Genomic DNA, 21,554 nt, shown 5'->3' with positions numbered 1-21,554 from the left:
AGAGAGAGAGAGAGAGAGAGAGAGAGAGAGAGAGAGAGAGAGAGAGAGAGAGAGAGAGAGAGAGAGAGAGAGAGAGAGAGAGAGAGAGAGAGAGAGAGAGAGTGTATGTCTGGATGGGCGGACGGGCAGGTTAGAGTGTGTGTGTGTGTGTGTTTGCGTGTGTGTGTGCCAGTGTGACACTGAGAGAAGCTCATCGGCCTGACACAGTGCACTCTGCGCAGCTCAGAGAGAAGCTGTGATATTGCTCAAGGGTAAACCCAGACAGAAGAGTTATGACTTCAGCCCATCTCCGGCCATCAGGGAGGTCAAGCATGCCACAAACACACACATACACACACACACACGTTTTGCTCTCTGGACTCGTGCCAATCCCAGAGCCAGAGCACTGTCATAAACACAATTAAAGGCTCTCAGACCTGGCCCGACGCTGGGTCCCTCATCCCTCCACTCTCTCCCTGTGTCACTGCCTATTACAGGGACAGCAAGGCAGGATGTGTGTGTGTGTGTGTGTGTGTGTGTGTGTGTGTGTGTGTGTGTGTGTGTGTGTGTGTGTGTGTGTGTGTGTGTGTGTGTGTGTGTGTGTGTGTGTGTGTGTGTGTGTGTGTGTGTGTGTGTGTGTGTGTGTGTGTGTGTGTGTGTGTGTGTGTGTGTGTGTGTGTGTGCACCAGGCAGGGAGGCAGAGGCACCAATCAGATAAAGATATGATTCCAATAAACCAAAACAAGAGGTTGTTAAATTCAATGTGACTCCCACCCAGGTTGGGGCACTTATGTTGTTTTTACTGGTGTGTCACTTTGAGAGCTTTTAACGAGCGTCAGAGGAGCAGAGAAGGGGTTGCTGGGTCCGATATCACCTAGGCCCCGTTCCAAATGGCACCCTAGTCCCTACATAAGTGCACAACTTTTGACCAAACCCCTTGGGCCCCGGTCAAAAGCCCTGGTCAGAAGTAGTGCACTATAAAGGGAATTAGGGTGCCATTTGGGATGCTGACGAGTCAGACTGGAGGACAAGGACCTGCCAGGGACGGACCAATAAGGATGGGAGACACCAGTTTTACAGGAAACACACACAGGTAACACCCCCAGCCCAGGACGCTTGATAGACTTTTATAAACTGTCTGCCACTCTAGAAGTGAAGGGCCTGAGACGTTTAGGTATCATACATTACAAGCTATTATATCGCTGCTGTCAAATCTAAGCTGACGTCACCTTAACGTCTCACCTTTATTGAAGTGACTACTGCAAGGCTATATCACCTGAATACGTTAATGTAAGAGGCCTCACTCTATTGCTAGCTTGTAAGTTTGACATCAAGTTAAAGCTGTCATGTGAGGTTATGTACGTCCACACGTCCCATTACTTGGCTGATTCAAAGTCCTTCACCTCTTGATTGCTGTGTTGTTGACTGGCCACTCTGTTCAAAACTAAGGCCCTTCTGCCATCTTGTGGTGAATATTGGTACTACCACCAGTTACTATTGGCGTCACTGGCGTGCCTGCTGGGCTACACGGACCCTCTTGTTCCATTTTAATTGACCTGGATCTGTTCCTTTCCTCTGCTGTAAAGAAAGAGGTGCCTGGAGAATGAGAATCCTGTCAGCTCGGCCCGCAGCAATTCCCACAGCCCAAAACTGGACCCCTCCAGGGGAATTAATCATTTACAAGATCTGGGTGCTACAATGCCTCACAATGAATAATTAACAAAAATATGCATTTCAGATAGATAATAGAGTTAGGAGTATATACATTTCAATGTAACTGTACTGTAAATTCCTTAAAGATAACACTTTTGCATATATTTGCGCTGGCTTGTACACGGGTTATGTGTAAAGACTCATTTTTGAACAAAGAAACTGTCAAATATACATTTTAATATTTCACACTGCATATTTCACAGTGGTTAAACATAGAGAATGAGCGATATCTTTTTGTGAGAACTAGAAACTAGAACAAATGGGAGACATGCTCATTTGAGCACGACACAAAAAGGAAAGGCAACTACCAGCTGATATATATATATATATATTAATGATGTCTGTCAAGGCCTTGGGATTTGCATGTGAACGAGTTCTGTTCACATGGTTATTAACGCAACGCAATCAATATTCTAAATAATTTAACAGAGACCTTTCAATCATAACATCTTGGTTTATAGATTAAAAAATGACTTAGCCATTTTCAAAACACAGTCAGACATCAAAACATTGTATTTAATAAATCATACAGCTGACTTTAGTCGAACAGAAAAACTGTGTATTTCTATCGAAGTAGATACATATAGTAGATAACATATTTCCTCAATACAGTGACTATGGGTTTAATACTGAGAGAGCGTATCATTACATACCTGAACAACCTCACCTGTAGATACCTACAACAACAGACAACTCTTCCACACTATCCACATCTGCATACTATTTAAAACGAAGTCATGTATTGGGCATATTCTAAATGATGTGCTAATGTTGACATCAGAACATTCCACTTGGTTCTTCTGGTTCTTCCTCTAGTCTATAGCTTGTCCATGTATAGCTATGAATCACATGTTATAATGAACAGTGGTGGGAAAAGTACTCAGTTGTCATACTTGAGTAAAAGTAAAGATACCTTAATAGAAAGAGACTCAAGTAAAATTGAAAGTCACCCAGAAAAATGCTACTTGAGTAAAAGTCTAAAAGCATTTGGTTTTAAAAATACTTAAGTATCAAAAGTAAATGTAATTGCTCAAATGTAAAAATTAGAAGTATAAATCATTTCAAATTCCTTATATTAAGCAAACCAGACAGCACAATTTAATTTTATATTCATTGACGGATAGCCAGAGGCACACTCAAACACTCAGACATCATTTACAAATAAAACATTTGTGTTTAGTGAGCTCGCCAGATCAGAGGCAGTAGAGATGACCAGGGATGTTCTCTTGATAAGTGTGTGAATTAAACCATTTTCCTGTTAAAATATAACATGTACTTTTGGGTGTCAGGGAAAATGTGTGGAGTAAAAAGTACATAATTCTCTTTAGGAATGTAGTGAAGTGAAAGTAAAAGTTGGCAAAAATATAAATACTAAAGTAAAGTACAGATACCTCAAAATCTACTTAATTAGTACTTTAAAGTATTTTTACTTAAGTACTTTGCACCACTGATAATGAATCACAACTTGTCCATGTATAGAAACAGTATGAATCACAAGTTCCTGTAATGAATCACAACTTGTCCAAGTATAGAAACAGTATGAATCACAAGTTCCTGTAATGAATCACAACTTGTCCAAGTATAGAAACAGTATGAATCACACCTTCCTGTAATGAATCACAACTTGTCCATGTATGGTTATGAATCACACCTTCCTATACTGTAATAAATCACAACATCTACCTGCATACTGTAGTTATTAATCACAAGCGACCAGCCTGTTGTTAGGACACATGGTGACTCATCAAATGGTTCACAAACTTCACATTAAAACCCCTGGTGATAATTGTACAGCCTCCTGCCCCTCTGGGAGGGTGATGGAATATGTGGTGAAAAAAACACTCAATTTTCAAAACTCAACCCTCATGATGACTGAGTCAGAGGGAATCCTATTTTTGGTGGCGAGGAGGTGGCAGGGGGAGGAGGAGGAGGAGGAGGAGGAGGAGGGGTAGAGGTGTGAGAGAGAAAGTGTGTGTATTTGTGTCCTAATTAAGCGTGGCTGGCTTCTTGGACCGGGGGGAGACGGAACCAAAACCTCACAGCCGTTAAATCAGGACAATGCTTTTTGTGTCACTGGAGTTAGCATTACCTTCCATTCCTCCCCCTCTTCTCACCCCTCCTCCCTCTCTCCTCACCCCTTCCTCCCAGTCTCTCACAGCTGCCATATAGTTTTAGGCTCCTAAAATAAATGATGCCTCCCTGGGTGCATGGCCAAGGCCAGGCGAGTTGGCAGGGCCTGCCCAGCCTCCTTAGAGTCCTGGGGTTGTGTGATATTCAGTAACTTACATGCCCTCTAGTGGTGCTGTGTGGTACTGGTCTCTCCACCAAGCAACACACCAGCATTGAGGCTTTACTCTGCTGAGGTTTACGCTGTGTGGAAAGGTCGGTGCATGAGAAAGAAATACCTGGCTTCACAACTTGTTGTCTCTCAGTGTCATGCTTAATATGCATTGAGATCATTATCACCATAGTCATATTGACCCATTATCATCGTATTATCATCCCATTATCACCGTATACATTATCATCACATTATCATCAGATATGCATACCCATTATCATCACATTATCGTGACGTATGCATACACATTATCATCATATTATCATCACATGATCATGACATACACATACCCATTATCGTCAGATTATCATCACATTATTGTGACATACGCATTCCCATTATCATCACATACACATACCCATCATCATCACATTATCATCACATACACATACTCATCATCATCACATTATCATCACATACACATACCCATCATCATCACATACACATACCCATCATCATCACATTATCATCACATACACAAATCCATTATCATCACATTATCATCACATATACATACCCATCATCATCACATTATCATCACATATACATAGCCATTATTATCATATTTCTGAGTATATCTGCAGTTAGAACGTTGACAATCCCGGTCAGAAAAGCCTGTGAGTTTGGTCGACTAATGTACACACTGTACACTTCCAGTAAGTTCCACCCAGACATAAATAAACAGTGTTAAACTTCCCCTCTGCCCTCCTCCTGCTCTCCTCCTCTTGCCCTCCTCCTCTTGACCTCCTCCTGCTATCCTCCTCTTGACCTCCTCCTGCTCTCCTCCTCTTGACCTCCTCCTGCTCTCCTCCTCTTGCCCTCCTCCTGCTCTCCTCCTCTTGACCTCCTCCTGCTCTCCTCCTCTTGCCCTCCTCTTGCCCTCCTCCTCTTGCCCTCCTCTCGTCTACCAGGCCTGGCTGTTTGGCTCCTGTCCAGGGCCCAGTAGAGTAAACACACTGTGAATCCATGCTGCCTGGGAGGCCTCTCTCTCTCTGTCTAAACATGTCTGGCCACTCTGAAACTGAGACAGGTCACAGGGGGGGAGGAGGGGTGGAATATCCACAACTCCTACACACCCTACCCATCCACCCTCAGGCCCAGGATGGGGTGAGTGTGGTGGTTGAAGCCCCAGGAGAGACCTCTGCTGGCGTTGGAAAGTCCCACCAGAGTGGCCTGGAGCTGGGGACACCCCACACGACAGCCCCAGGCATAGCCCTGGGCAGGGCCTCCTAAGGAGAACACAGCCGCCAGAGGGGCCACCTGGGTAGGAGACGGGGGTGGGGGGGTGGGGGGACTGCTCTGGTGCAGTGTTCTAACAACAGTGCATATGAGGATAGACTCACAGATGGACACACTTGAAGACGCTCTCACAGAGATACACATGTAAACATGCAATGCACACATAGTTGAAAATGCCTAAACATGCCTTTGAACACACACATTCAGTACATACATGTATGAAAAAGTCTGTCCACATGCAACTACACAGAAACACACTACACACACACTCAAGAACAAGTTCTCTCCAGAGCGCTTTCCAGTGGTTCAGGGCTGCCTGTAGCAGATCAGGTGGCTGGGAGGCAAAGTGGTTCAGTAGTATTCATTCAACATACTCTAGGAGGCCCTATACATCTTTAATCAATTTCATTAGTTTCCCTGTCTCTTCCTTAACTGGTCCAGCCGCCTCTGACAGAATTCATCAAATATATGCATTGCATCTCTAAGGACTATTCAGACATAATACACCTAATACATATTGAGCAGAATAAATATTGTTTTCAAAGACAGAGGCGTTTATTGCAGTTCAGAGGATTCTAAGTTACTTCAATCGTGTGTCTGTGGATCTTTTATTGACTGAAGTGGAAAATATCATAAATAATTGGAGATTGTAGTCTGATGTATTTAGAAATAAATACATGTAGTTGGTTGTCTGGTATTAAAAGCTTCAGGGGTATTTTTGTGTTGTCAAATCTGATACTTTAAATGAATTAAATGAATGCCTAGACCTACAACTAACATAATAATATAAATATATATTTAAAATTGGCATTGATACTGTATACTGTTCTGAGTTATGCAGCACTTCCCAAAGAGGATGGGAGAGAAGTCAGTGATTATTGGTGGCGTGTGCCGCTTGTAGCAGTTCTCTATGTATCCACTAGGGGTCAGGCATACACAGTACATTCAGCATCTAACACGCTCTAACACCTATTGGTGCAGGGAGAGAGAGTGTGGTCCACAAACCCAAAGCTTAATCAATTGGATCTGGTGCTATGAGGACATTGTATCAGCAAAATCTTCCCATCTAATTTCTTTGTAATCATTTCCAATGGCCTATCAAACCAATGGGCTATATTTAACAATAAGGCACGAGGGGGTGTGGTATATGGCAAACATACCAGTGTTGGAAAAAGTACCCAATTTTCTTACTTGAGTAAAAGATACATTCAAAGAAAATGACTCAAGTATAAGTAAAAGTCACCTAGTAAAATAATACTTGAGTAAAAGTCTATAAGTATTTGGTTTTAAATGTACTTAAGCATCAAAAGTAAAAGTATAAATGATTAAAAATCTTATATTAAGCAAACCAGACGACACGATTTTCTTGTTTTTTAAATTTACGGATAGCCAGGGGCACAGTTCAACACTCAGACATCATTTACAAATGAAGCATGTGTGTTTAGTGAGTCTGTCAGATCAGAGGCAGTAGAGATGACCAAGGATGTTCTCTTGATAAGTGTGTGAATTAGACAATTTTCCTGTCCTGCTTAGCATTCAACATGTAACAAGTACTTTTGGGTGTCAGGGAAAATGTAAGGAGTAAAAAGTACATTATTTTCTTTAGGAATGTGGTGGAGTAAAAGTAAAAGTAGTCAAAAATATAAATACTAATGCAAAGTACAGATACTCCCAAAAATGACTTAAGTCATTTTTAAAAGTATTTTTAATTGAGTACTTTACACCACTGCAATATACCACGGCGATGGGCTGTTCTTAAGCACAACGCTACGCAGAGTATCTGGATACAGCCCTTAACTGTGCTATATCGGCCATATACCACATCTGGATACAGCCCTTAACTGTGTTATATTGGCCATATACCACAAACACCCGAGGTGCCTTATTGCGATTATAAACTGGCTGCCAACGTAATTAGAACAGTGAAAATAAATGTTTTGTTATACCCGTGGTATACGGTCTATACCTCTGCTTTCAGCCAATCAGCATTCAGGGCTCGAACCACCCGGATTATAATTATAAATATATTTGAAATGATTTAAAATATAAACGGGTAAATTGCTTCATAACAAGGGAAATCAAAACAACGTATTCAGAAAACAACCCTGTAGTAGATATGGTAAAGACAGTCTGAATAACTAGTCAAAATGAGAAATGAAAGTGACCATAGTAAACCTATCATATGAGTCAGTCACCACGTTTACATGCATACCAATATCCCGTTATTGTTCGGTATACTCAAGTATTCTGTTTTTGAGATGACGCATATAAACATCATATCCCGTTTACAATTACCCACATAACAGAGTCAAAAATAACACATTACAAGTGCATTCACATTTTCTCAAGATGCTGAAAGAAAGAAATCATATTTCTCCACTCCTGTTCTCGAGAGTAAATGTACATTTGTTGTTTTGTTTTACTGCTAGAAATGCAGAATTCTGCAGGAGTTAATACTATACTACCACATGCGAGAGGTTACTCGTCCACAGTCAGTCTCCATAGTTCAGTTACTATTTCATTTAACCCACAAAAACGTAAATGAGGAATATTCTGTTTATTCATGGAGCGCGGTATCAAAGCTGTACATCAAGATCGATCTCGCTCAAATGCACCGCCCGTGCATCACACGCCTTACTAACCGTAATTCTTCAACCTTTTAGATTCAGTAGAAGTGCGTGAACGATTTCAAGTGCTGCCGAATGCACCCGGAAGAACACAGAGGCACGTGTCAACAGGAAATCGCGAGAAAGAGAGAAAGAGAGAGACAAATAAGAGGAAAGTAAGGGATGAATAAAAAAAAAGGAAAGAGGGGGAAAAGGATGAGAAAGAGAGAACGAGAAAGAAAGAGGGGGAAAAGGATGAGAAAGAGAGAACGAGAAAGAAAGAGGGGGGAAAGGATGAGAAAGAGAGAACGAGAAAGAAAGAGGAGGGAAAGGATGAGAAAGAGAGAACAAAAAAGAAAGAGGGGGAAAGGATGAGAAAGAGAGAACGAGAAAGAAAGAGGGGGAAAGGATGAGAAAGAGAGAAAGAGGGGGAAAGGATGAGAAAGAGAGAACGAGAAAGAAAGAGGGGGAAAGGATGAGAAAGAGAGAATGAGAAAGAAAGAGGGGGAAAGGATGAGAAAGAGGGAACGAGAAAGAAAGAGGGGGGAAAGGATGAGAAAGAGAGAACGAGAAAGAAAGAGGGGGAAAGGATGAGAAAGAGAGAACGAGAAAGAAAGAGGGGGAAAAGGATGAGAAAGAAAGAAAGAGAAAGAAAGAAAGAAAGAAAGAAAGAGGGGGAAAGGATGAGAAAGAGAGAACGAGAAAGAAAGCGGGGAAAGGATGAGAAAGAGAGAAAGAGGGGGAAAGGATGAGAAAGAGCGAACGAGAAAGAAAGAGGGGGAAAGGATGAGAAAGAGAGAATGAGAAAGAAAGAGGGGGAAAGGATGAGAAAGAGAGAACAAGAAAGAAAGAGTGGAAAAGAATGAGAAAGAGAGAACGAGAAAGAAAGAGGGAGAAAGGATGAGAAAGAGAGAAAGAGAAAGAAAGAAAGAGGGGGAAAGGATGAGAAAGAGAGAACGGGAAAGAAAGAGGGGGAAAGGATGAGAAAGAGAGAAAGAGAAAGAAAGAAAGAGGGGGAAAGGATGAGAAAGAGAGAAAGATGGGGAAAGGATGAGAAAGAGAGAACGAGAAAGAAAGAGGGGAAAAGGATGAGAAAGAGAGAACGAGAAAGAAAGAGGGGGAAAGGATGAGAAAGAAAGAAAGAGAAAGAAAGAAAGAAAGAGGGGGAAAGGATGAGAAAGAGAGAAAGAGAAAGAAAGAAAGAGGGGGAAAGGATGAGAAAGAGAGAACGAGAAAGAAAGAGGGGAAAAGGATGAGAAAGAGAGAAGAGAAAGAAAGAGGGGGAAAGGATGAGAAAGAGAGAAAGAGAAAGAAAGAAAGAGGGGGAAAGGATGAGAAAGAGAGAAAGAGAAAGAAAGAAAGAGGGGGAAAGGATGAGAAAGAGAGAAAGAGAAAGAAAGAAAGAGGGGGAAAGGATGAGAAAGAGAGAAAGAGAAAGAAAGAAAGAGGGGGAAAGGATGAGAAAGAGAGAAAGAGAAAGAAAGAAAGAAAGAAAGAAAGAGGGGGAAAGGATGAGAAAGAGAGAACGAGAAAGAAAGAGGGGAAAGGATGAGAAAGAGAGAACGAGAAAGAAAGAGGGGGAAAGGATGAGAAAGAGAGAAAGAGAAAGAAAGAAAGGGGGGGAAAGGATGAGAAAGAGAGAAAGAGGGGGAAAGGATGAGAAAGAGAGAACGAGAAAGAAAGAGGGGAAAAGGATGAGAAAGAGAGAACGAGAAAGAAAGAGGGGGAAAGGATGAGAAAGAGAGAAAGAGAAAGAAAGAAAGGGGGGAAAGGATGAGAAAGAGAGAAAGAGGGGGAAAGGATGAGAAAGAGAGAACGAGAAAGAAAGAGGGGAAAAGAATGAGAAAGAGGGAAAGAGATAGAAAGAGGGGGAAAGGATGAGAAATCGAGAACGAGAGAGAAAGGAGGATAGAGAACTGCAGTAAACAATAGACCCACTCCTAAAACTAGAACAGGACTAAGAGGATCTCTGGCATTTCTCCAACGGGGAATATTCTCTCTCCCTCTATCCACCTCAGTCTTTCTAAATGAAGAGAAGGAGAAACTTTATTACACTGTATGTAAGGAAGTGTAAGCAACGACTGTTCCATTTCTATGTTCTGCTCTGCTTGCAGTGTAGGGACAAGTGTACTTGCAATCTCATGTGTGCTTTCTTTATTAATAAACAATATATACTGTGCACTGAAGAAAAACACAGACACTCTAGGAATCTGCAGTCTAAACAAATATTGGTTTCACAAATAGAGGATTTGGCTTTGGAAAGGTTTCAAGAACGGGCCTCTGTTCACTTCCACAGGGTGTTTAACACTGTGTGTGATGCTCTCTCACACACCAACACACCTGCACGGTGTACACACCACTTGCGATTTTGAGTTGCACTATGCCAATGCCCAAACTCTACTGCACCTGTGTGTGTGTGTGTGTGTGTGTGTGTGTGTGTGTGTGTGTGTCTTTAGGGTTGGAACAGAGTACTAATGCATGCCACATAGGGAGTGACCTCAATACAGCACTGTCTTTAACAACCTGTCAGGGGCCAAGACTTTGTTCTCTCAGAACATTTAAAACCAGGGACAAGTTCCCTCCAAGTAGTAACATCACACACACACACACACGCACACACGCACGCACACACACACACACACACACACACACACACACACACACACACACACACACACACACACACACACACACACACACACACACACACACACACACACACACACACACACACACACACACACACACACACACACACACACACACACACACACACACACACATTTCAACTTCTCATATACACCGAAGCAGCTAATAGGTGTTGGTGTTTTTGGTTGATGGAACCTGAACTAAAGAGAGTTTCTCTGCTAAGGTATATGGGCCCTCTGGGCAAGAACACATGAACCTATTTGGACGATGTGAATTCTAGATGGTGTTATTAGCAGGAAGGAGTTAGCTCTCTCTGTCTGCAGCTCTCCCTGGGAGTCAGTAGAGTGGGGAAACTAGCCCATGTCCTTTTGGTTCACTCAGTGAGATGTCTCACACTGGAGTGGACTGGGAGAGAAGAAAGAAAGAAAGAGAGAGGAGGGAGGGAGGGAGGGAGGGAGGAAGGAAGGAAGGAAGGAAGGAAGGAAGGAAGGAAGGAAGGAAGGAAGGAAGGAAGGAAGGAAGGAAGGAAGGAAGGAAGGAAGGAAGGAAGGAAGGGGTAGGAAGGCCTGAGACCTGACATTTTATCTCCCAGGTGTAAATGAGCCCATATGAGTGTTAACTATAAGAGTTAACAAGGTGTTTCATAGCCGGGTTATTGGCTACAGAGAGAATCACATCAGCTACTGTACATGTGGGAGGGAGTGGTAACAATACAGTCATATGGGTTGGTGTGAGAAAGAGTGCAGTACGTATTTGCCACACTCAGTCGAGGGACTGACTTAACTGTATATCATGTGCACATCAGTGGAGGCTGCTGAGGGGAGGACGGCTCATAATAATGGATGAAATGGAGTAAATGGAATGGTATCAAAAACATGGTTTTCGTGCGTTTGTTACCATTCCATTCCAGCCATTATTATGAGCCGTCCTCCCCTCAGCAGCCTCCACTGATGTGCACATGTACTCTTAGAAGCACTGCGAGATAGACTCCACATGATAGCTGTAGACTTGACTTGAAGCTACAGTCATTTCTACATTGAGGAGAGCAGAGCCGTTTATCTTGTGCCATCCTCCAATCGAGCCCAATTAGCCAATTAAGGCTAATTACATCTAGCTTTGGCACATGGCGTGAGCGTTTTATAATCCCCCATTCATAATCATATCTGTCTCTCCACATGGTGCTCATGATCAGCCAGTTAGCAGAGGCCCTAACTGGGTCCAACATCCAGACCACCCCAATGCAAGCTAACCTGTTCCCCCCAGGTAGACCCTCCCACAGCTGGGTTAAAGTTTGAGCTGTTCCTCCACCTGGCTGTCCCTCCAGACCTGGGCATTATCTGTCCATGATATCTTCTTCCATCTCCCCCCACCGTACAGCCTCAACTGTTCCCAGTATGACACACATCTATTGGGTGTTAACGGGGTAACAAAGCCTACTGAACCTGAATGTCCTCTCTCTTCCGGACACATCACTCTCCAGTCTACCTCTCCACACACATTGTACTTACGGCATTATCCTTTCCCCTTTCATCCTCCCGTTTCCTTCTACTGTATGAGGGAATTCTTTAACTTCTTACATTATTAAAACTTCAGAAATTATTTATCTAATATTTATTTATTATTTAGATTCATACAAGGTTGTCCACGGGGACCAGGTCTAATTTTCAGCCTCCTATTTTGTAAACAGACAGCTGGGGAAGTGACAGCTCCTCTGATTTAAAGAGACAGCCCCTGCTTAGGCAGAGTGATGCGTACCTCCAATTGAAATGGAACGGGATACATTTTTAATATATTTTTTTTGTGCTGCATTTGCCAGCACTCTTTCTCTCTCTCTCTTCTGGATTCTCTCCGTCTCTCTTCTCCTCTGTCAAACGGACAATGGGAGAGACGTGTGAGTTTTGAAGTAGAGAAAAAGGGAATGAAACGACTAAGAGAAAAACCCATCCGTGTTGCCAACACTTCAGAACTGGAGTAAGACACGTACAGGCTTAGAAATGGTTTATTCAGCGTGTTTTTACTGAGGGGCATCGGTACCTTTCAGACTCTCAGTGATCAGATAGTTTGAGAAACGTACAATTTAAGGCACATTTGTCTTACGTGCTTTCTGAGTCAGAACCTATATTATTTTTATATGAGGGCTTTATCACCGAACTAAGTAAAAGCTTTCAGTTGTCCCTGTGGCTTTACCTGTTCAGCTTGTTTCCACACGGGGAAACATCCCCTTTCAACAACAGTTTTATTTGTATTGGTGTAGTACAACGTTCCTTTCAACAGCTTCTCTTGATTAGTGAGTAGTGTGGATGAGAGCAGGACTGAACCACCTGAATACAAGATATAACGGTGGCGCCACAGTGACATGGAAACATGTTAGAGAAACACAGAGAAGGGAACGTCATTCCTCTCATTCCCAGAAGGTTGGTGTTCCACATCAGTAGACAGACAGACAGACAGACAGACAGACAGACAGACAGACAGACAGACAGACAGACAGACAGACAGACAGACAGACAGACAGACAGACAGACAGACAGACAGACAGACAGACAGACAGACAGACAGACAGACAGACAGACAGACAGACAGACAGACAGACAGACAGACTGACTGACTGACTGACTGACTGACTGACTGACTGACTGACTGACTGACTGACTGACTGACTGACTGACTGACTGACTGACTGACAGACTGACTGACTGACTGACTGACTGACTGACAGCTAGGAGCGATGGCGAGGCCTGAGAAGACGGAGATCATTGTGTGTGTTAGCCTGTTCTGATCTGTCTGAGTGCCCTTACAGTGAGAACAAAATCACTTTTCAAAGGGAATAATGTACAACAACATCATGCCAACTTTAGATATTTAAATATTTCCTTTGCATTCATTTTAAAGTAGCGTTTTAAAGTTAAGGAAAGAGGAACGGCAGCTCCGTGCGAACTAAAGAGGGGTGAAAAAAAGAACAGATGAGAGAGAGGTTATGCAAATTATGGAAATAAACATCAAAATATCGGTGAAGAATTGATGAGGACAGAGAGGGTAGTTGTCTTGGTTCTGAGGGAAGCAGAGAATGGCTGAGGACAAGTGAAGTGACGAGAGAGAGAAAGAGCCTTTCAAAGAGAAGTTTATTCCAGCTATCATGGCAGCCGCTGACTTGAAGATCAATTTTAATGCACCACTCCGACGATCTTGTGTCACTCTTCTTCCCTCTTCTCCCTCTTATTTTAATTTCATGAAGGACCCTCTCTCTCTCTCTCTCTCTCTCTCTCTCTCTCTCTCTCTCTCTCTCTCTCTCTCGCTCTCTCTCTGTGATGAATCCGAACAGACACTTGGTGCATGCCATTCGTTTCGCCGGGCAGGACTCAGAGCTTTAGTTGTCACTGTGGCAGAAGGAGAAGTAGATGGTTATGAAAGATTAATCATAAAATGTCTCTAATCCACTGGCTGCATTGTCAAGGAGATGTTATAAAGCACACATTGTAAATGGATTCTTTCCTCTGACTAAAGTAATTTCTGTTGAGGGATAGAGGGCTGGGGGAGAGGGGTGGAGGAGGGATGGAGGGATGGGGGGGTCTCTTTGTGCCTGTAGACAAGTACATAGTTGTAAGCAGATGAGGAGGGAAAGAGAGACAGAGAGAGAGAAAGAGAGGGAGAAAGAGAGAGAGAAAGAGAGAGAGAAAGAGAGGGAGAAAGACAAAGAGAGAGAGAAAGAGAGAGAAAGAGAGAAAGAGAGGGAGAGAGAGAGAGAGAAAGAGAGAAAGAGAGAGGGAGAAAGAGAGGGAGAAAGAGAGGGAGAGAGAAAGAGAGAAAGAGAGAGGGAGAAAGAGAGGGAGAAAGAGAGGGAGAAAGAGAGGGAGAGACAGAGAGAGAGAAAGAAAGAGAGGAAGAACGAAAGAGAGTCCTCCTCTCTGGGACTACATTACTACCTGTCCCCAGCTGCTGTCTGTGACTAGCTCCTCTAATGTACAGGCCGCGGCCACATTCCCCTTGTCAAGCGTGACGCTATGATGCGTTCGTCAAACATTACCCGACCCAAAGTGACAGGGTCCCTCACCCCTTCCCTCCCTCTCACTCTCCGGCACGAGAGGAGCGCTTTCAAATTCAAACGATGGCTTCCAAGAAACAACGTTATCCTGTAGCTCTGTATCAGGCAGCAGCAGTTACTGACTTTGTTTCTTTTCCACCACAGGCTGGGGGAGGTAAAACAATATGGATGGCACTAGTGGATTCTCACAACATTAGCTGTGGCTCTGGGCTATAAATATAGCATAGCAGCACCACTGTCTTACTGTAGGAAATGAGCCGGAACCGAACAGGCTGAAATGTCAGGAACTGGAGAAAATAGTTTTTTTCTCTCATTCTCTACTCTATCACTCATTCATCTCCAGTAAGATCCTATAATTACCCACTCCCTTACTGTCTCCATTCCTTGTCTTATGTAGTGGGGAGTGACATAAGTGTCTCATGCTTTTAGTGCCACTTTGAAAAATAAGACCTTTCTCAAGTGAAGCAAAAAGAATCCCTCTACTCAACACTTTGCTTAATCTGGTGGTGCTCAAGACGCTCGGTCTCTCCTCCGTTCCAGGGCTCTCGGTCTCTCCGTTCCAGGGCTCTCGGTCTCTCCGTTCCAGGGCTCTCGGTCTCTCCTCCGTTCCAGGGCTCTCGGTCTCTCCGTTCCAGGGCTCTCGGTCTCTCCTCCGTTCCAGGGCTCTCGGTCTCTCCGTTCCAGGGCTCTCGGTCTCTCCTCCGTTCCAGGGCTCTCGGTATCTCCTACGTTTCAGGGCTCTCGGTCTCTCCTCCGTTCCAGGGCTCTCGGTCTCTCCTCCGTTCCAGGGCTCTCGGTCTCTCCTCCGTTCCAGGGCTCTCGGTCTCTCCTCCGTTCCAGGGCTCTCGGTCTCTCCTCCGTTCCAGGGCTCTCGGTCTCTCCTCCGTTCCAGGGCTCTCGGTCTCTCCTCCGTTCCAGGGCTCTCGGTCTCTCCTCCGTTCCAGGGCTCTCGGTCTCTCCTCCGTTCCAGGGCTCTCGGTCTCTCCTCCGTTCCAGGGCTCTCGGTCTCTCCTCCGTTCCAGGGCTCTCGGTCTCTCCTCCGTTCCAGGGCTCTCGGTCTCTCCTCCGTTCCAGGGCTCTCGGTCTCTCCTCCGTTCCAGGGCTCTCGGTCTCTCCTCCGTTCCAGGGCTCTCGGTCTCTCCTCCGTTCCAGGGCTCTCGGTCTCTCCTCCGTTCCAGGGCTCTCGGTCTCTCCTCCGTTCCAGGGCTCTCGGTCTCTCCTCCGTTCCAGGGCTCTCGGTCTCTCCTCCGTTCCAGGGCTCTCGGTCTCTCCTCTGTTCCAGGGCTCTCGGTCTCTCCTCTGTTCCAGGGCTCTCGGTCTCTCCTCCGTTCCAGGGCTCTCCCTCCTGTCCTCATTCACATGGGCTGATAGATATTAAATATGACTTATTTATTTCCTGTTCGAGTGGGGTTACCACGGCGATGAAAGAGCAGGAAGTGACAGCAAGGTGAGATGGACCCGTCCCCAGTACGTAACCGCGACGACGCGACACGCCACAACATTTTGTAGTGCTTTGATCTCCCGGCCCTGTTTGTCTCTTGCCGTGTCGCGGTAAAAATGTTCCATTTTTCCCCTTTTATTTCTCTCTCTCTTCATCCCCCCATCATCACGGGAGGGAAATGGAGACAAAGTGTGAAAGAAGAAGTAAACAAGTTGTCTTTATTCTGACACATTAACAGTATTTTATCTCAACCCAAAACACTGTTATAAAACATTGAGTCAAATCCAGAAGTTTGGGGTTTGGGGTAAAAACACAATGTTTAACTTTCTCTCATCACTTTAGGTTATATAAATACCTTCTAAGTCAGAGTGATACTGTGCTCTGTGGCCACAGAATTATGCTTAGTTGAAATGGCTCTCGCGGTTCCACTGAGGTGTGTTGTGGAAGGTGAGCCAGGAAGCTATGCACAGCACACACATCTGCTTCTGATCACAGGTGCAAGGGGCCTCTTTACCGGAGACCCTATCGCACGTCAGAGAAGCAGAACAAGCCAGAGAAAGAGGATTACAATAACCGGTTACCTAAGAAAGATTTGTGTTATGCTTGACCTCGAAGACTTGAGTTTTTAAATGAAAGAAGTGGCTACACTCAGAAAATAAGGTGCAATCTGGAACCTAAAGGGGTTCTTTGGCTGTCCTCATAGGATAACCCTTTAAAGAACCCCTTTTGGTTCCAGCTAGAACTCTTTCGGTTCCAAGTAGAACCCCTTTCACACAAGGTTCCAGATGGAACCCAAATGAGTTTAGGTTTTTTCCTAGGTTTTGGCCTTTCTAGGGAGTTTTTCCTAGCCACCGTGCTTCTACACCTGCATTGCTTGCTGTTTGGGGTTTTAGGCTGGGTTTCTGTACAGCACTTTGAGATATCAGCTGATGTACGAAGGGCTGTATAAATACATTTGATTTGATGAGTTCTACCTGGAACCAAAAAGGGTTCTCCTATGGGGACAGCCACAGAACCCTTTTTTCTAAGGGTGTAGTAACATCAAACCAGACCCAACCACAGTCCTGAGGTTTTATCTTACAGAATCCTCTATCACCTAGCACACTCCGAGCCCGGTAAACAGATCTGGGTCCAGGCTATAACACTCCAGGCTCCCTGTTTCCCTATAGACCAGGATAATTAAGACAGAATAATCAACTGGATTAGAAAGGAGGACTTGGACACTTAAAACTCAGCCTGAGCAGGAATGACAGCAGCGACACTTGCATTTGCACTAATCAATAAATCATTTGTTGCTCTTATCTAGAGGCATCACAGTACTACAATCACCCTAGAGTAGACTGAGAGGGTGTGTGGTTGGTACACATCACCGAGATCCCACCTTCGTACACATCACTTTATCATCATCCAGTGGAATGGGGGGAGGTTCTTCTATCATCGAATGTGTCTGCAGATGGATCTTCTGCAATGCATTAGAGCAGGAGTGTCAAAGACCGCATTCGGTCTTCAAAGAGGTCTGGAGTGAAAGCTGGCTGTATTTCCTCACCATAAAGATCAGCAAATAATGGTCCTCTATCCATAGTTTGGGGAATTTCCTTTGTTACCTGACTGTCGAGCTTTAATTTCAGTCATTATTAGTGATCTGGACACATACTGTTATGGTTTTCTTCCGTCGAAGGAGAGTCGGACCAAAATGCAGCGTGGTAATTTCCATACATGTTTATTGAACGACAAAAACACGAACAATACAAAACAACAAACAGAACGTGAAAACCTATACAGCCTATCTGGTGACTACAAACACAGAGACAGGAACAATCACCCACCAAACACTCAAAGAATATGGCTGCCTAAATATGGTTCCCAATCAGAGACAACGATAATGACCTGCCTCTGATTAAGAACCGCCTCAGGCAACCATAGACTTTCCTAGACAACCCTACTCAGCCACAATCCCAATACCTACTAAAACCCCAATACAAAAACACACCACAAAATAAACCCATGTCACACCCTGGCCTGACCAAATAAATAAAGAAAACACACAATACTAAGACCAAGGCGTGACACATACATGTATGGCCATTACTTCCACACAGTTTTGATTCGATTTAAGTCATTTTAAAGTATATCGAGTTCACCCCCCAAAATAACACATCTATTTTCTTTTTACTCAGACCACCTGGAGGCCACATTGGAACCCCTTGCGGCCTGGATATTTGACACCCCTGCATTAGAGGTTTGTCTTGGTTTATCAGGTGGTATAGGTCACTGGGCGCAGTGTAAGTTACAAAGCATCTGGAACACCAAGATGTTTCAACCTATAAACAGATTTGTTTTAGTGAACAATACGATGATTATGTATCAGAGTGAAGTAGACATGTTACCAAAGGTTGACAGGACAGTTTAGGGGAAAGTGAATGCTCTTCATTAAGGTAGTGTGCAGAGACCTGGCACAGGGTTTGTACCTCTCAGTTCCTCCACATTAGCTTGTCTCTAGTGGCCTACACTAGAGGATAAACAAAAGGCAACACTTCTCCTCACAGAGCCAACCCAGGTCACTTAGGAGCACTGCCTGTCGCTTCACTTTAACTGAGTTACACAATGCACTCCTCCAGTCTCTCTCTCTCTCTCCATCATCTCTTTCTCCCCCCTCACCCTCCTTCACTCTCTCTCTCCCCACATTCCTTGCCCTCCTCTACCTCCACTCTCTCCATCACTCTTCTTTTACCCCCATACACCGTCCCTCTCTCCTCTCCTCTCAAATTATTCATTGGGTCCGTTAAAGTTTCAGCAGTAAATTGATGGTGACACACAAACCACATTATGTTTTTCCACTCCTTTTTAAAAAGTCAACCAACAGAAGCAGCAGCTCATCTCTCTTTAATTGAGGTGACAGTTGGAGACACCAGACACACAGATGCAGGAGAGGAGGAGAAGAAAAATATTTAGGGAATGAGGAAGAGAGAGAAGGAGAAAGAAGCTGGGAGGGGTAGAACGACATTGTTATTCATCCGTGTCTTTGTCGCGAGTCGAGAAAGCGAAAGATGCGAAACTTCAAGCGCACTGTCTCCCCGGGGTGAGATACTGCAGCTCAAACAAAGTAAACAACTGTTTTTCTCTGATGCACATTTTAGTGTTGCTGCAGGCTGGGTCCCTTCCTACTGCAGCTGCTACTGTAGCTGTAAGCGTGGCACACTTAGCTGGCAGGGGAGCGAGGGTGGGGGGGGGGTGGGGGGTCTGCACCAGTATTCCCACATCCCACCCAAATGGGCACGGGAGACCGGGCTTAGTAATTACTTTGCCAGAAAAACTAGCAGTAGGTAGGTTAGCTTTTAATAACGTTAGCGTGGGACGATTAAAAAAGGGATCAGGTAGTGCAACGTTGTTGTTACAGCTTAGTAGACTTGTCGAACATTGTGTACAAACAAACGTAGCTCTTCCTGTCACGGTTTGTGATGTCGCATTGGGGGTAACTTACGGAATGGAGCCTTGTTCTATTTAGTTTCCCGATCACTCCGGTTTCCGAGGGAGTCGTGGGAGAGGCCATTTGCTCGTACGTTAGTCGTTTTGAGGCTATGTTCGTCTTCTCTGTTGAGACTTCTGTTGGAAGTTAGTGGTGGTGGTGGCGCCTATGAAAATGAAATGGCGATATACAATCAACCAAACCACTGGGAGTATTTTATAATATCATATCAAACGAAACCAAAAAACAAGTCAAACACACCTTCCTTTCCCAGAAGTAATGAGGAAACCACTAAAAACTGAAAGCCAACAAACAAACGGAAAACACCCCCAATGTAAATCAGAACTGTTTGTATAAAAGTGAACTCTCTTATGTTTGACCTGGTCTGGGAGAGAAACCCCCAATAGAGCATTATATCAAATACCATATTAGAATGAGAAGAGGGTCTACAAAACAACGTAAAAAACATGTCAGAGCTGGTACAGGCTGCCGTCAAGCTGTTTATCTGAATGACAACAGAAAGATAAAAAGTTGGCCTCCCGGGTGGCGCAAAAAGGGCTGTACTTCAGCGCCAGCTGTGCCATCAGAGTCCCTGGGTTCGCGCCCAGGCTCTGTCGTAACTGGCCGCCACCGGCTGGCTTCCAGGTTGGATGCGCACTGTGTTAAGAAGCAGTGCGGCTTGGTTGGGTTGTGTATCGGAGGACGCATGACTTTCAACCTTCGTCTTTCCCGAGCCCGTACGGGAGTTGTAGCGATGAGACAAGATAGTAGCTACTACAACAATTGGATACCAGGAAGTTGGGGAGAAAAAGGGGTAAAATTCAACAACAAAAAAGATAAAAAGTCATATCTGGAGGAAATATCCACGGTTCACTCTAATGTTAAATAGTGTTGGTTAAAAAACAAAACACATGCCGTCAGCTTTTTTTAATGTTGTAATTTTGCCAAGACTGTATGGTTCTGTGTGTCTGATAGAAAGAAAAAACAGAAACGAGGTAAACGTGGATTAAAGAGTGTGTATTTTCTGGTGTGTACCTGCTGCAGAGAGATTCAAATATACAGTGGATCAGATCAGAGAGAGGTAGCGAGAGAGAGCGGGAGGGGGAGGTAGAGAGGGAGAGGTGTGGATAAAGAGAGAGAAACACTTAACTGAAGAATAGCTGCATGTTGCCTTGGAGGCATTCCCAGCTGTGATAGCGCTGGGAACAGTTATCATGACCTAAACTGGCATGGTGCAGCATGGGGGAAGCACATGGCGCAGAATGGGGGGAGCACATGGTGCAGCATGGGGGAGGACATGGTGCAGAATGGGGGAGCACATGGGGGAGCACATGGTGCAGCATGGGGGAGCGCATGGTGCAGCATGGGGGGAGCACATGGTGCAGCATGGTGGGAGCACATGGTGCAGCCTGGGGGGAGCACATGGTGCAGCATGGGGGGAGCACATGGTGCAGCATGGGGGAAGCACATGGCGTAGAATGGGGGGAGCACATGGTGCAGCATGGGGGAGGACATGGTGCAGAATGGGGGAGCACATGGTGCAGCATGGGGGAGCACATGGTGCAGCCTGGGGGAGCACATGGTGCAGCATGGGGGAGCACATGGTACAGCATGGGGGGAGCACATGGTGCAGCATGGGGGGAGCACATGGTGCAGCATGGGGGAGCACATGGTACAGCATGGGGGGAGCACATGGTGCAGCATGGGGAGCACATGGTGCAGCATGGGGGAGCACATGGTGCAGCCTGGGGGAGCACATGGTGCAGCATGGGGGGAGCACATGGTGCAGCATGGGGGGAGCACATGGTACAGCATGGGGGGAGCACATGGTGCAGCATGGGGGAGCACATGGTGCAGCATGGGGGGAGCACATGGTACAGCATGGGGGGAGCACATGGTGCAGCATGGGGAGCACATGGTGCAGCATGGGGGAGCACATGGTACAGCATGGGGGGAGCACATGGTGCAGCATGGGGGGAGCAGGGTGATGGCAATGTTTGCATTCATGTTGACTGTTTTAATTTCTACACTAATTAAAAAACATAACAAGATACATGATTATGAAACGTGGAACATAC

This window comes from Oncorhynchus keta, chromosome 16 (genome assembly GCF_023373465.1).
Source record: "Oncorhynchus keta strain PuntledgeMale-10-30-2019 chromosome 16, Oket_V2, whole genome shotgun sequence".
In the NCBI taxonomy this organism is placed as follows: domain Eukaryota; kingdom Metazoa; phylum Chordata; class Actinopteri; order Salmoniformes; family Salmonidae; genus Oncorhynchus; species Oncorhynchus keta.
The sequence above is the reverse complement of the archived record's forward strand: the minus strand, read 5'-3'. Positions refer to the sequence as shown.